This window comes from Chrysemys picta, chromosome 22 (genome assembly GCF_011386835.1).
Source record: "Chrysemys picta bellii isolate R12L10 chromosome 22, ASM1138683v2, whole genome shotgun sequence".
In the NCBI taxonomy this organism is placed as follows: Eukaryota; Metazoa; Chordata; order Testudines; family Emydidae; genus Chrysemys; species Chrysemys picta.
The window spans coordinates 13,920,654-13,936,071 of record NC_088812.1 but is presented as its reverse complement, the minus strand read 5'-3'; the positions used below and the strand labels follow the sequence as shown (position 1 = coordinate 13,936,071).

The 15,418-nt window shown below is 49.5% G+C and overlaps 1 long non-coding RNA gene across 1 annotated transcript; it reads left to right on the top strand.

Annotated features, from left to right (window-relative positions):
* Positions 1 to 3,730: 3,730 nt before the first annotated feature.
* LOC135977209 (uncharacterized) lies at positions 3,731 to 14,295 on the top strand. The gene is made up of 2 exons (XR_010594533.1): positions 3,731 to 7,317; positions 11,559 to 14,295. It is a non-coding gene; the product is annotated as an uncharacterized LOC135977209 (long non-coding RNA).
* Positions 14,296 to 15,418: the final 1,123 nt, after the last annotated feature.

The window sequence follows — 15,418 nt, the reverse complement described above, 5'->3', positions numbered from 1 at the left end:
GTTTGAGAACCACTGTTGTAGAGCAGTTTTCATCCCCCCAAAGTTAGTGATGAGCACCCCTTCCCCCATAGAGAAAGGCTGCCCGTCTTTTTAGTTTAACGTTTTGTTTCTCCAGTCTCTGTCAAAACTCAAACAGCTAAAGGCCTCAAATCTGGCCATACCAATGGGCTGAGCCAAGCAGAGAAAATGTTGACTCCCAGGGAGAACGCGTGTGAACACATGTGAACCCCTGTGGCCACGATCAAGTCTGAAGTCGGTTTAGCTCGGTCGCTGAACTCTCTCCATGTCAGTGCCATTATGACATGGATGCAGTGGAGCTGCTCTGTGAAACACTCGGCTCCTCTCCAAGCCAAAGTCTGTCGTCTTAGTTGCCAACTCTTGCAGTAGCTTATAATATTCTTAAAGCCCCTGCTCCTGAAGTCGGGTGATGATGGGAGAATTTCAACTTCCTTTAAGGGGGAAAAAAAGAAAGTGTCTAGCCCTTGTGGCTGCAGAGAAAAGCTTGAAAAGACCAACCCTAAAGTCTCCAGAACTAGAAGGCAAATAAACAGAACCAAAATTCATTCCTCTTAGTTTATTTTAATCTCCATGATTTTTAAGCCACTCGTAATTTTTTGGGTGAGCGTATGATTTTTGAACACTTGGGGATGGCAATAGTTTAGGGGATGCAGTGGGGCCTGGACATGAGCATGTTTGCAGCAGCTTTGGCAGCCAGCTGGCTGGGGGTGGTGGAAGGATTTCCTGTTTTGCTGTGCACCAAAGGGTAGTTCTCTTGTGCAGAAGTACTTTGGCCGTCTGTTCAGCCAGGCGGGTAAAGGTGCCCCTCTCTTGCCTCACCTTATAAAATCATGCTGCCTTTTGAGTTGCCAGTTAAGTGCTGTTCTTCCACCTAATAAATTTGTTTTACAGCTCCGTGGGAGGGGTGGTCAGGTTAATTGCGTGTTACTGCTACTGGCAAATTTAACTGTTTAAATAAAACGATGGGGGGTGGGGTTGTGTCACACTTTCAAATTAAAGTGAGTTGCTATTTTTCCTGTTTAAAACTGAAACTTGCTATTGTTATAAACCAGTATCCCACGTCACTTGCTTCTCTGGTAGACGCTCTAGCTCCTCCCACCTCCTAAAGCCTCTTGAGACTTGAACTGGATTTGTGGCTGGTGGGGAACTCGTTAGAAGTAAGGCACAGGGTTTTGGGTTGTTTTCTTCACACAACGCACAGTCAGCCTGTGGAACTCTTTGCCCAAGGACATTGTGAAGGCCAAGACTATAACAGGGTTCAAAAAAGAACTAGATAAGTTCATGGAGGATAGGTCCATCAATAGCTATTAGCCAGGATGGGCAGGGATGCAAAACCATGCTTGGAAGTGTCCCTAGCCTCTGTTTGCCAGAAGCTGGGAATGGGTGACGGGATGGATCACTTGATGAATCCCTGTTCCGTTCATTCCCTCTGAAACACCTGGCTTTGGCCGCTCTCGGAAGACAGGATACTGGGCTAGGTGGACCATTGGTCTGACCCAGTATGGCTGTTCTTATCTTCTGAACGTCAGGTTAATTAGCCATTGGAACAATTTAGGGAGGGATGTGATGGATCCTCCCTCACTTAAAGTCTGTAAATCCAGACTGGGTTTTCTAAAAGATCTGCTCTCGCTCAAACAGAAGTTATGGGCTTGGTGCACAGATTAGTCTTGGCTGAGGGCCTCTGGCCTGTGTGAGGCAGGAGGTCAGATTAAATGATGATAATGGTCCCTTCTAGCCTTAAAATCAATGGATCGGTTGACACAGATCTGCCCCAGAGGCATTTCAAGACATTTAGCTATTGTCTAGAGCAGCATGAGTTACAGTTTGTTGGCTCGTGTCAAGTCTTTTGTTTTAATAGAAGTGGTAGGACTGTCACATGGGTTCTTTGATTATGGGACTCAAGCCAGGCATGAGGATAAAGTTTATCAGCCAGAGAATAACAACGGCTTATTCTTCTCTAGCCCCTTTTGTCTGAACATCTCAGAGCCCTTTACAAAGATGACTGGTGGTGTCCATGTTTTAAAGACGGGGAAACCGAGGCACAGAACAATGAACTGACTTGGACAAATGTCACATACAAGTCAGTGGAACAGAACCCAGAAATCTTGACTCCCTGGTTCCCTTTTCTCACTCCTCGTCCATGGCTTGGAATAAAGAACCCAGGAGTCCTGGGTTTCAGTCTCCTGCTTTCAGTCATTAGATCTCAGAGTCAAGGTTGAAAGACAGACTACACTGACGCACTCGCACTCATTGGGCTGGGAGATGCTGAATATTGTTTGTAAATAACATCTGCTGTGGCTATAATATATTAACATCTGGCAGAAGCAACCAATATTTTAACTTTTGTGAGACTGACTCATTTGAATTTCATGGAGATTGATGGGGAAGCGTCATGAAATTTAGCTGGGAAGAGGCCTTAAGATTTTGGCTAAACGTCAGGAATACAAGCTCAGTTGGCACGAATGACTGACGCTTGAGTGGCTAATTACTCACTTTTATGGCTTTTTCCACTTTCCTGGTGTGGTTCACATTGAGAAGTCATTAATCCTGTTCTTTCTGACCACACCGCCTATTACACTGGCAAAAACTCCCTGTCCCAAATGCGGCTTATCCCATTAGGGGACAGAAGTAATCCCCTCCTCCTTAGCCAGAAGGGTGAAGGATGCGGTAAACCGGCTCGGAACACAGAAACCAACCAGTACAATGAATGGGCCCATAGTGTTCTCCGCTGAGCGCATGTTGTGTGTGATATTTAGTATTTCACCTGGGAGGCCTAGTTTTACAGCGTTTTCTGTTGGGCCTGGTCTGCACTTAAAACATATTGGCATAGCTATGTCTAGATAATACTGTGGTCTAGAAAATACGTAGTCCTGCCTTGAGTGCAAGGGCCTGGACTAGAAGACCTCTCAAAGTCTCTTCCAGTCTTATGATTCCATGATACCTATGATGATATCTGTGATGTCCGTCAGGGATGTGAAAAAACACAGCCCTAGTGACCTAGCTATGCTGGCAAACCCCCCAGCATGGAAGCAGCTACGCCGACAGACGAGTGCTTGTGTCGGCGTGGCTAGTGTTGTTTAGGGAGGGGGTGTTCCTATACCAGCAGAAAAATTCCTTCTCAGTGTGAGCTGCATCTGCTCTAGCAGGTTATGCCGGCAGAGGCTCTGTAGTGTAGACGTAGCCTTAGTGACGCCAGGTCCTTCTCTGAGACCTCGACCTCTGGCAGTGCATTTTCACTGCACCATGTTCTTGGTTGCAGAGCTGGCATTGTGTGAGACTTACCAGAGCGTACCAGCTGGGCTACCTGTCCCAGGGAGGGGTTGCGTCTCTGGTTCATTTCTGTGGAGGGTGAGGGGGGGTTATTGCACTTGGCTGAGTGGCTTTTTAACCCATCTTTGCATTTAAACTGCTCCCCAGCCTGGCTTAATCCTCCTAGGTCATTGTGGCTCATGTAATGCCAAAGCCCAGTTGAGGCAGGTGCGTCCTCCTTTCTGCAGCCCTATAGAGAGGCAGTCTGTCTCTCCCGCAGGACTGCAAGCATTTGTGGGTCTGTAGCCAGGGCCGGCTCCAGGCACCAGCTGAGCAAGCAGGTGCTTGGGGCGGCCAAGGGGAAGGGGCGGCACGTCGGCCTCTTCGGCGGCAATTCGGTGGCGGGTCCCTCTCGGAGGGAAGGACCTGCTGCCGAAGAAGAAAGCGGCGCGGTGGAGCTACAGCCGATCGCGATCGCGGCTTTTTTTTTTTTTTCCGCCACTTGGTGCAGCAAAAACCGTGGAGCCGGCCCTGTCTGTATCCAGGGATATTCCAAAGGCAGGATGCGATTCTACAGTGGTCACTGTTCACTGACGGTGAGCCTGATTGTTAGGCTTCCTAGAATGTCTTTGCTAATTATTTGAATCTAAATAATGAAGACTCTCCAATGAAGGCTCCATGGCATTCAAAGCTGACACATACTATCTTGGTACCTAGCAGAGATCACCCCAGTTTGGGACCTTTAATATTCTGCTCTGAATGGGTCCTACTCAGTACAAGCTCCCCATGTTCCAATCAGGCCTAACCCTAAATTGCCGAGGGTGGAATTCCCAGAAAGGAGATTTGGGCTTGTTTACACGAGGAAATTGACCGGAATATCTATTCTGCCATGGGGATTCCAAAGTGGATTAAGCTAAACTGGAAAACAGGCACTCTTATTCCAGATTGAGTGTCCACACAGGGAGTTATTGCAGAATAGCTGTTGTGCTTTAAATTCCCAATCTACCTTATTCCAGAACAATTTCCCCATGTAGACACTTATTCCACGTGTTGAGCCATGCCTAAAGTTAAAAAGCTAGTGGAATGGAGTGGTAAAACTTATCTGTAAAACGTATCTCTGTAGTAATGCAATCCACATCGCTCCCAGGAAACCCAAGGTCTGTTTTCTACAGTTACTGTCTGTTGTAATTTTAGATATAGGGGGGCGGGATAGCTCAGTGGTTTGAGCATTGGCCTGCTAAACCCAGGGTTGTGAGTTCAATCCTTGAGGGGGCCACTTAGGGATCTGGGGCAAAATCAGTACTTGGTCCTGCTAGTGAAGACAGGGGGCTGGACTCGATGACCTTTCAAGGTCCCTTCCAGTTCTAGGAGATAGGATATCTCCATTTATTTATTTATTTATTTTATATTTATTCGGCACATTTTGTACATCTAGTGTCTCTGCTTACAAAACACAGAATGATCTTACTAGGGAGACTTCTAGAACAACTGACAGGGGGATCATAGGTTTAGATATGGTGATAGAGACTCAAGATTAAAAGGCTACCATCTATAAAGCAAAGAAGAGAGGCTGCTGGCAATTAGATTTCATAGACTCCTAGAATATCAGGGTTTTAAGGGACCTCAGGAGGTATCTAGTCCAACCCCCTGCTTAAAGCAGGACCAGCCCCCACCTAAATCATCCCAGCCAGGACTTTGTCAAGCCCGACCTTAAAAACCTCTAAGGATGGAGATTCCACCACCTCCCTAGGTAACCCATTCCAGTGCTTCACCACCCTCCTAGTGAAAAAGTTTTTCCAAATATCCAACCTAAACCTCCCCCACTGCAACTTGAGACCATTGCTCCTTGTTCTGTCATCTGCCACCACTGAGAACAGTCTAGATCAGTGGTTCCCAAACTTTAACAACCTGTGAACCCCTTTCACTAAAATGTCAAGTCTCGCGAACCCCCTCCTAAAAATGACTATTTCCAGGGATTTTCTGCTTTACCTGAGTATAAATTATAAAAGCCGTGATCTGGGAAATATAAAATTTGTTTTTATGATATGCTTATTACACACTATTTATTATTAATTATTTATCATAACAGTATTTTTATTACATTATTAAAATGGCAACACTCTTCCAAGAACTCACTTTCATAGCTTGTATCAATTTGAATAAGCCTGTTATAAGACAAGACTCCTATGTTTCATCAAGGAGTATCAGATGTGAAACAGTATGAAGGTATTTAAGAAGCCAACTCAAAGAGTTCCTCCTACACAAGCATTCAGATCTTGAGCAGTCCAGGCCAACACCACATGTTACAACAAAGCTTAAACTTGTTCTTCATAATAATTTTAAAAACAATGCTAGCTGCCTATTTCATTTTAAAAACAGCAAAAAATATCCACCGCCCTTTCCACTGAAGTTTAAATCTCCTCAGTGTGATAGATAGGCTTGCTTTGATCTGCTTAGCTCTTGGAAGTCCAGAGGCTCCGGGCTGCTGACCCCATGCTGCCCAGAGTTCCTAGGGACAGCTCTGTCCACCATTAGGGGATTTTTTCCCAAGAACCCCCTGTAACATTTCACGAACCCCCAGGGGGTCACGAACCTCAGTTTGGGAACCACTGGTCTAGATCCATCGTCTTTGGAACCCCCCTTCAGATAGCTGAAGGCTGCTATCAAATCCCCCCTCACTCTTCTCTTCTGCAGACTAAATAAGTCCAGTTCCCTCAGATTTGTCTCCCTTCATTGAGTATCTGCAAGAGAATTACTCAAATCAGGGATGGAGATCCACCTGGCTTTTTAACAGGAGAGAATCCATTAGAGGATGAATCTATAGGCAAACATCCTTGTTCATAACTGTAGATGCCCACTATGTGCTTTCAACAGATATTTACAGTACAGCTTGGTCTCTTTGTTACGTTTGGAAAATTTGGGGGCTGTTCTCATTAATGTTTCATTCTTTAAAATTCCAATAAATAATTAAAAAAAAAAAGAAAGAAAGAAAGAAACACCCCAGTTCACTGGACTCGGGTTATTTCCGTAATCTCTGCTTCTGCTACAGTAATGTTACTTGCAAGCCTGAAATAGCAGCTGGCAGCCAAGCGCCATCAGCATCACTATAGATAATTCACCTTCACTCTGTGCTTGGCTTTTATATCTTCTTCACACTGTGGTGTCAGATAGCAGCCCAGTGCTTGCCATGGGTAGCCCCTGGTCATAGGAGATGTAAACAATACCATGAAAATCCCTGGTCTGGTTGAGGCCAAGCGGGGAAAGACCTAAAATTAGACACTCAGCAGCTGTGTTTTGGTTTGCCTGCGGATGAGCCTGCATCCCAACGTCCCTTTTGCTCAGCCTTGCTGCTCTGGCACTGAAATATACAACCCCCCTGGCTCTCTTGCTGCTCTGCGCCACAGGGGCAGTTTGGCAGGCAGGAGACAGCCGAGGGTGTTTTGTTACACATGAGCTTTTCAAGAACAAGTCGATTTTCCTAAGATCACGAGGGCATTTCAAAATGAAATATTGATGGAACCGCGGGCCTGTCAATTGTAACACCGTTCCATGTATTTGTGTATGTATTTTTTCTTTATTTAACATCTTCCCTACATTAGCAGTTCACGTGCCAGGTTAAGAATGTGATTTTTTCCATTAGAACTGCATTAACGGTTGAGCAAGCTAGCAAAGAGGAGCCCATTGCAAACAAGAGATGCAGCGGGCTGGGTTGCAATGGAGAGTTCCACTAATATTGAATTTCTGAGAAGTGGACTTTTTTCACTTCCACTGAGTGGCCTGTTAAGTTCCCTTCCCTCGTAATTTTTAAAATCTCACTTTTTGTACTAAACCCTGGGATATTTGGGAAAACGAAATGTTTACTGACCGTCTCGTTCCCTCCAACACACAGATGGACGTGTTAGTTATTGGGTCACTTTTGAGTAACAGCCACGTGTGCGAGCATGGGGCTAGCTAAAAAGGTAACAAGAAAAGACGTTTTGCTTTCAGGTGTCTCCCCCTGCCCCCCTTGGATATACTTGCCTGGCCAATGCAGTCCTTCTTCTGAAAAAGGTAGGACAAATGTTGATGCCTTTTTAAGTAGCAACACACAGTCCTGGTCCAGGACTCTGGTTCTTAGATGCTACCACAATCCAAATCACGATTGTATTGTTGAGTTCCTAATCAATCAATAAGCAGAGTTTTGGGTGGCTTGGCTGCAGTGTCTCGGCGGTGCAGCTCCGTTTTCTGCTCATCTTTTCTCTGTCTCTCTCTTTCCCTCCTCCCCGTTCCCCTGACTTCGGCGTATGTTCTATTTTTAAACCCTGCTGCACTCTATTGCGGCATTTCTCTTCCTGAATTATTTATCATTGTTTGGAGCTGAATGGAGCAGTACGTTCTTTCCACTGCTCGCTGGGGCCCACGTGTCTGTCTTGAGCCGCTGACAGATTTGGTTCACGTCAAATCACGCTAGCCCCGGCTCGGAAGGGGCCGCACGGGATGATGGGAGTTTGGCCACGACCTGTGCTAACGGGGGATCATTCAGATTTTTTGTAGTTAGTATCGGCTTTGCCAGGGCGGCAGGGAGGGGAGAACGGCTGTGCTGCCCTAGGCTCTGGCTTGCCTTCACAGTGGAGTTCAGTTTCACTGTTTTGACTGCTGACAACTTGCCCTTTGCTCTGGCTGCAGCTCAGGGAGGGAGGGAGAACCAGGAGCCTCTCCCTTGGTCAAGTACCCCACTGCGTTGGGGATGCAGATGGGTGTGACGGCTAAAGCTTGCTTTGGGGTCCTTGGTGTGTGTGTGTGATTTCATTTGGGTTTTTTTGGGGGGGGCGGCAGTTTTTTCTCTATATTTCCCCTCTTCCCCAAATACAGACCCTTATCCAAAGGAGAAGGGATGTCAGTGTTTAAAAGGAGTGGATGGGAAGGACTTTATTTCTGAGGGATTTTTCCAGCTACCTGCTGAAATTGATCAGTTCCTCTGCCCTCTTTCCCTGAGCGTCTCTCACCACTTCATTTCCTCTCCTTCTGTCTCTTCTCCTCCTCCTGTCCCCGTACCCTCCTTCTGCACCTATTCCCTGCTGGGGTTGGCTTCCTTTTATCATGCTCTCTTCTCCCCCATGCCTTCTTATTTTCTTCTGGCCTCTCCCGCAAGGTGGCAGGGGGTTGTCCATGCTGCTGCGTTAGTCCCTTAGTGGCAGGGAAGGAGCTGCACAGGTTCTCTCCTCTGCTAGGGGAGGCGTTGGTGGAGGAGGAGAGACAGCAGCAGCTGTCCTTCCTCCCCGCGTCCCCAGCAGGGGCAGTGACTGCGCTGTGCTGCTGGTTGGAACTGCGTGCAAGAGAAGCCGCTGCACACAGGTGGGGTCCCAGCTGCAGGGTTGTCCGCCAGGAGTATTTCGTAACCTTGGTGCTGCATGCAGCCCCTGCCTTGCTCCTCCCTAGCTGTTACCACTCAAGAAGGAGATCTTGGAGTCACTGTGGATAGCTCTCTGAAAACATCCACTCCATGTGCAGCCGCAGTCAAAAAAGCGAACAGAATGCTGGGAATCATTAAGAAAGGGATAGAGAATAGGACAGAAAATATCCTGTTGCCTCTATATAAATCCATGGTACGCCCACATCTTGAATACTGTGTGCAGATGTGGTCGCCCCTTCTCAAAAAAGATCTATTGGAATTGGAAAAGGTTCAGAAAAGGGCAACAAAAATGACTAGGGGTATGGAACGGCTTCCGTATGAGGAGAGATTAATAAAACTGGGACTTTTCAGCTTGGAAAAGAGACGGCTAAGGGGAGATATGACTGAGGTCTATAAAATCATGACCGGTGTGGAGAAAGTAGATAAGGAAGTGTTGTTTACTACGTCTCATAACACAAGAACTATGGGTCACCAAATGAAATTAATAGGCAGCAGGTTTAAAACAAATAAAAGGAAGTATATCTTCACACAATGCACAGTCAACCTGTGGAACTCCTTGCCAGAGGATGTTGTGAAGGCCAAGACCATAACAGGGTTCAAAAAAGAACTAGATGAATTCATGGAGAGAAGCCTACTGAGCAAGGGCAAGCAGCGCTTCAGGGAAAGCTGGGATTTCCACAGTGAGTCTAATCCCCTGTTAGGTGCCACATGGCCTGGAGTCGGAGGAAAAGGTAGAAGATGAGTGTAGTGCAGTGGAGGGAGAACATGCATCAAGTGCAGCGTTCCCTCTGTATGAGGTGTGCTCCGGGGGATAAATCTGTGAGCTGTTCCAGGCCAAGGGAAAGACCCCACTGGCTCTAATGGTGCAGGATCCATCCCCTAAGGCGTGTCGTGGATTGTGGGTGTAGTCAGTAATGGAAAACCAGGGCAGCCCCTTCATTTGCACCAGTCCTCGGTGTCAGGCCGAGATTGGACCCCGCCTCTACCGCTGGGAGTCCACCCAGAAACGGTTACGAACCAGAAGGCTGCTTAGCATCGTGTTCTCGTTGGCATGGGCCAGGCACGTCCCTACCAGGGTGCTTGATCGCTAGCGGCACTCCCGTCGTCGTTATGCCTTGGAAATCTTGGTGGGGAGCAGAGAGGCGGGGGGGGGGGGGGGGGTGAGCTGAAAGAGCAGGCCAGCCCCATTAATAGTTAAGCAAGATAACCGGCAGCACACTGCCAAAATGCGGCGTGCGCAGCCTGCCGTTAATATCAAGTCTCTGAGTAGCAGACAAACGTGATGCCTTGCAGTGCTTCTGTGATTCACGGTGAGCTGATACTTCTGTTCACTGGAACGCAAATCTAGGGCAAAACACTTTCCTATAGGATCCCAACGAGCAAAGTGCTAATTCTCGCTATGACCTAATTTGAGAATTCTCCTCTCCCACTCTCCGTGGCCAACCCAGCCTCCCTCGAGCCGGCTTACATTTGATAGCTGCGATACGGTGTTCTGGTTCTAGCCCTGTCCCGGCATTGCCCTGAGCTGCCTTGCGCCGCAGAGGTGGCGAGGGAGGCTTGCCGCTTGTTCTGGATTTGTGCAGCACAACAGTGGCCCGGTGTTTCCTGGTGGCGGGGGTGAGCTGAGGGCAGCTGCAAATCAAACTCCCGGTTTATGGTAGTGCAGGCGAAGGTTGTTGAGCTGGAGTCCTGGATGGCCCCGATATTTGGAACCCTCAAATTTCCCATGCACCCCATGTGGCTCCTGCTTGGGGCTTTGTCCCTGTTCTCGTGTGTCCTGGAAGCACGCAGCAGGCCGGCAAGTGGCATTGGCACAGGCACACTGGTTTGTGGGGGACTCCGTCACATGCCTGCACCCTGGTTTTCCTGGCTAAGGACAGCTGGAGGCAGCTCCCTCTGCACCGTTCCCAGCCTAGCTGGAAGGGGCTGCTTGAATTCTGCTAGATTCCAGGCCTCAGGGTGTTGGCCCCCTCCCTCCCTGGAGATTTGCCCCGTCAGGGTCACGGTACCTGGATAACCACTTGGAGTAGATCGTTGTAAACAGGGATACGCTGCAGTTCGCGCTGCTGCTGCTGTCCCTGGCGTGAAGTCCAGTAAATCTCTCCCAGTGCAAATAATGGCTTTGCCCGTTTGCACAGGGGCACCTACCCCCAGGGCTGGAATTGGGGCAAATCCCAGTGTAGCTACATGCTGCCTGGAGTCCCGCTGCCCCCTCTGTCTCTTTCCCTCCCGCTGGTCATACGTTTGCTGCAATCGGAACGTGGCTGGCAATGGCCAAGACAGCACAGGCCGCAGGTTGTTCAGCAGTTAGTGCAATTCCCCAGCATCCACGGGTGTTCCCCACCAGGACTCTGGGGTATCAAGTGAGATGTTTATCTAAAGCACCTCACCCAGTTAGCAGCACAATCTCGCCAGGGAGATTTCCTAGATCCCTGCTGATGGCAAATCCATGGGCTTTTGGTCCAACGGCAACAGGGGCCCAAGATACACCTGCCATTGGGAACCCACAGTACAGGAGAGGCTGCTTCCTGCTTGGATCATGTTTGCTTCCCTTTATTGACGCTATGGAAGAAAACTACCTTGATCAGGAGTGAGACCGCAGTGTGGGGCAGGTGTCTGATCAAGTAAGTGCGGGCCATGGGTCCGCCTTCCCCATTCAAAGCCCGAGAAACCACAGGGAACTAAAGAGATTGAGGGACAGAATTCCTCATGCAGGCATAGGGCTGGAGTAACCACCACAGCTCCCCCGTACCTGCCATGGGGCGGGGAGGGGTGTCACTGCATCGATGTAAGTGTGGATCTGATGACCCCCTCCCTCCGCCAGCCCTCTGGCCCACGTGGCTATTCCCTCCCCCACCACCTCACTCTTTGCTACACTGATCCATGTCTCTGTGTCCAGGGCCTGAGGTTGCAAAGGAGATCTAGCGAGTCTGGCGCCCTGTTCCTGTTCACCTCGCTCCGTTCGGCCCCATCGGGAATATACGACGTGCTGCCGGGCAGACTCCGCTCGCCCCCTGGCTGAGCAGTGTTCGTGCCAGGAGCACCTTCTCCTGGCACACTGAGATTTACGCTGGCTTCCAGTGCATTGCAGGAGCTGGTTTCAACCCAAGCGTCCTTACACAGGTACGGTGCTGCCTGCATAGGACTCTGCCTCTCCTCGCATGACGCTGGAGTAGCTGAGATGCTCACGCGAGATGGGAGGGACCTGGCAGCTGGAGTGCTGTCAGCAAGGGGCCCTCAACTCTGGAACTCGGAGCCCCAGTGGATCGTGGTTCCCAGCCCTTTTCTGGGCTGGAGGGGGAAGGGCTGATTAGTAACTGTCACACAAGGTGCCCTTTAAATACATTGAAATCAATAGCTGAGCACTGCCCCTCACCCCAGCTCCTGCAGGGTTTCAGTGGGCCGAGCTAGCCTCGTACGTACAGACCCACCGTGCTGCGGCAGCTTCACGCTGGGTGGACGCGGCTGCCCAAACGGGGTTTGCATCAGTGCCGTCTCACCGGTTCAGTGCCAGGACGTGTGAACTTCGTGCTCTCTAGTGCAAACGAAGCTAGAAACTGTACCCCAGGGAACACCTTGTATTGCAGCTCTTGGGATACGGTCAATAACCAGGTGACCCCTTCGGCCACAAGCGGGGAGGGCTGCAAGGGCTTCATCTGCATTTGCATGGGAGGGAAGCTTCATGCCTGGGGGTGCTCTTTGCACCTATGCTGCTGGCTTGTTCCCCCGTATTCCCATGCAACGTGCCAGCAGCCTCCTTGCAAGTCTAGAGCACAAACAATGCCCTTTGCTTCAGCATCTCTCCTGCGCTTCCATGTCTCTGACCTAGATTTCATGGCGCGCACCCTGGGTCTGAGCAAACGGCGCTCAGCTGTGAAAAGCAGGAGCTGGGCAAGTTCCATGTGGGGCCTACCCGGCCCCCTGCTGCAATCCAGACTGTCTGGGGTAGGGGGGCTGATTCCCTGTCTTTTCCTCCCAACCAGGATTTGCTGCCTCCCAGCTGGGGGACAGGCGCAGCCGAGGAAAGCCTCACACACGTTCGTTTCGTGAAGGGGAAACGCTGCTGGCTCGAAAACGAGGCGTGTATTTAGGCTGCCATCTTTAAAAGGCCTGATGAGCCTGTACTGATCTGCACCCCTTCCTCCCAGGGCAGCGCTCTGAAAGGTCCCGGGGGAGAAGCACATGCAGGCTGTGGACTCTCCTCCTGCAGGTGGCTGTGCTGAGAGAGGAAGTGGCGCTGGTCAGGGTCTGCAGCACTTTCCTCTCTGCTTTAAGTCTGGCTTAATAACCAGCTGTGGTGTTTAAACCAAAGGGCCCCTGCAGCTTTCTTGGACATGTGCCAGGCCTGGTCACACCCTCTGAAGCATGCGGTTCCTTGAGGGTAGGAAGGCCAGGTAGCACAGGAGGGGCTGGAGGCGTGCTAGGGATTTCCTTTTACCCCACTGCTAATTTTGATGCTGCACAAGCTGCGGTATGCCAGGGGCTGCGCTAAGCTACCCTGAGCCAGAGAGGGGACGGGTTGGAGAGACTCATTGGAATGGCAAAGGAGCCTTAAGCCTGCAGAGTGCGTGATGGGCCAGTTAGCTGGGTCTTCTCTGTGCTGGGCTAAGCTCCCTGGCACACGCAAGGCTTGCTGGTACTTTTCCCAGTACTTAATCCTTTGTCCAATTCTGTAGCTACTCCATGCATGGAGCAGCTTAAGAATCTGGACCCTGTGCAGCCCTGTGAAGTCCTGCTGGCCTGAAGAGCAAAAGATGCTGCCTGGGAGCAAGGGGACCAGAGTGGAGAGCTCCAGGGTTAACCCCAGATCCAGGGAGTTAAAAAAAAAAAATGATGGTGAGTTCTGGGGCTAATCACCGAGAGCCCTGCGGCTCAGCTGGGTTCGGTTGCCACAGGAGTCACTCTGAGCACACGCTCTCTGCCACTGAGCATGTACCGCCAGACTAGCTTAGTGGTGAGCTGCGCAGAGCGCTGCTGCAGAGCCAGCCAGTCACCGCCTCCCTTAGCTTCGGACTCCTCACAGCTTTGCTGAGACCGGCTCTAGTCCAGAGAGAAATATACAGCCCCTGCCGCGCAGTCGTGCAGCCCCAGGCCCTGGTTTCTCAAGGAGGAATTCCAGTCCATTCAGTTCAAGGGGACGGTGTGTGTATCGAGTTATTCCCTGGGGCGTTCGCAGGATCAGGGCCCACGTTAGGCAGGCAGTGCACACTCCAGGCACATGGGTAGGCTTGGCAGAATGATAACTTGGACTGAGAATATCGATATTTATTTTCAAGCATTTTTTCTCCACTTTCTGTCAATTTGACATTTTCACAGTTGTGGGAAGTTCTGGGGGGATCAGACAATGAGGGGGGTGTCGGACAGTAATTATTTAATGACAATAGATGTGGAGATTCAAAAAGTTAAGATTTATAACCATTTAAAACACAAAGGTGTCGACATCACATATCAGAATGGACAAAGTAAATATCCTTAAAGCAAACTCTAAGAAGAGTTCTCAAGCAGCATTTTTCTTACTTTGCCTACCTGTAAGTTTTGATGATCCTGGGTGGAAATATTTTTTGTTGTTGGTTTGTGTGTGTACGATGACATTGACATTCATGGATGAAAATCGAATCCTTCCAAGCCTACGCAAAGGGTCCCGTTTCAGAAGAGCTGGGATTCATTTCCCTGCTCCGCTTCAGACTCCCTGTGTGAATGTGAGCAAGTCATTTGGTCTTCAGTGTTGCTTGTCAGGCATGGGGGAAAGTCTTGAAATGATTGGGGTGGGGTGGATTTAAGGGACTCATACTCTATGGATCCGTGTCTTTCCATTTTGCAGCTTCTGATGTAAATGTTTCCTCGGGCAGAGTGTGAGGAGACTATTTATAATTACCAACATCTCGAAAGGTTTTAGAGGGAAGAATGGCTGGTCAAGAATATTCAGGTGTTGTTCACGTGGGCTCTGAGGTACGTCAACACTGCAGAGAAAAACCCGTGGCCCCAAGTCTCAGAGTCCGGGTCAGTTGACTCTGGCTGTGGGGCTAACAAATTGCTGTGTAGACGTTTGGGCTCATGCTGGAGCCAGGACTTTGAGACCCCATCCCTCATTGCTGGGTTTCAGAGACCGGACTCCAACAGAATATCAACACTGCTGGTTTGAGGCCCACAGTCCAAGCCCTGTGAACCTGAGTCAGTTGACTTGGGCTCTGAGCGACACGGTCGTGGGTCTTTAACTGCAGTGTAGACGTACCATAAGGTGCTGATTCAGGAAAGCACTTTAAACATCTTAAGTTGCATGGGGCTTTAAGCATGTGCTTAAATTTAAACACCTACTTAAAAAGATTTCTTTGTAGCTCAAGACAGTCATTCATCATCCCACTTCAAGTATGTTGGAATATAAGCACATAAGAACGGCCATACTGGGTCAGACCAAAGGTCCATCTAGCCCAGTGTCCTGTCTTCCAACAGTGGCCAATGCCACGTGCCCCAGAGGGAATGAACAGAACAAGTAATCATAGACTCATAGACTCTAAGGTCAGAAGGGACCATTATGATCATCTAGTCTGACCTCCCGCATGATGCGGGCCACAAAACCTGACCCACCCACTCCTGGAAGAATTCTCTCCCTTGACTTAGAATCATAGAATCTCAGGGTTAGAAGGGACCTCAGGAGATCATCTAGTCCAACCCCCTGCTCAAAGCAGGACCAATCCCCAACTAAATCATCCCAGCCAGGGCTTTGTCAAGCCTGACCTTAAAAACCTCTAAGGAAGGAGA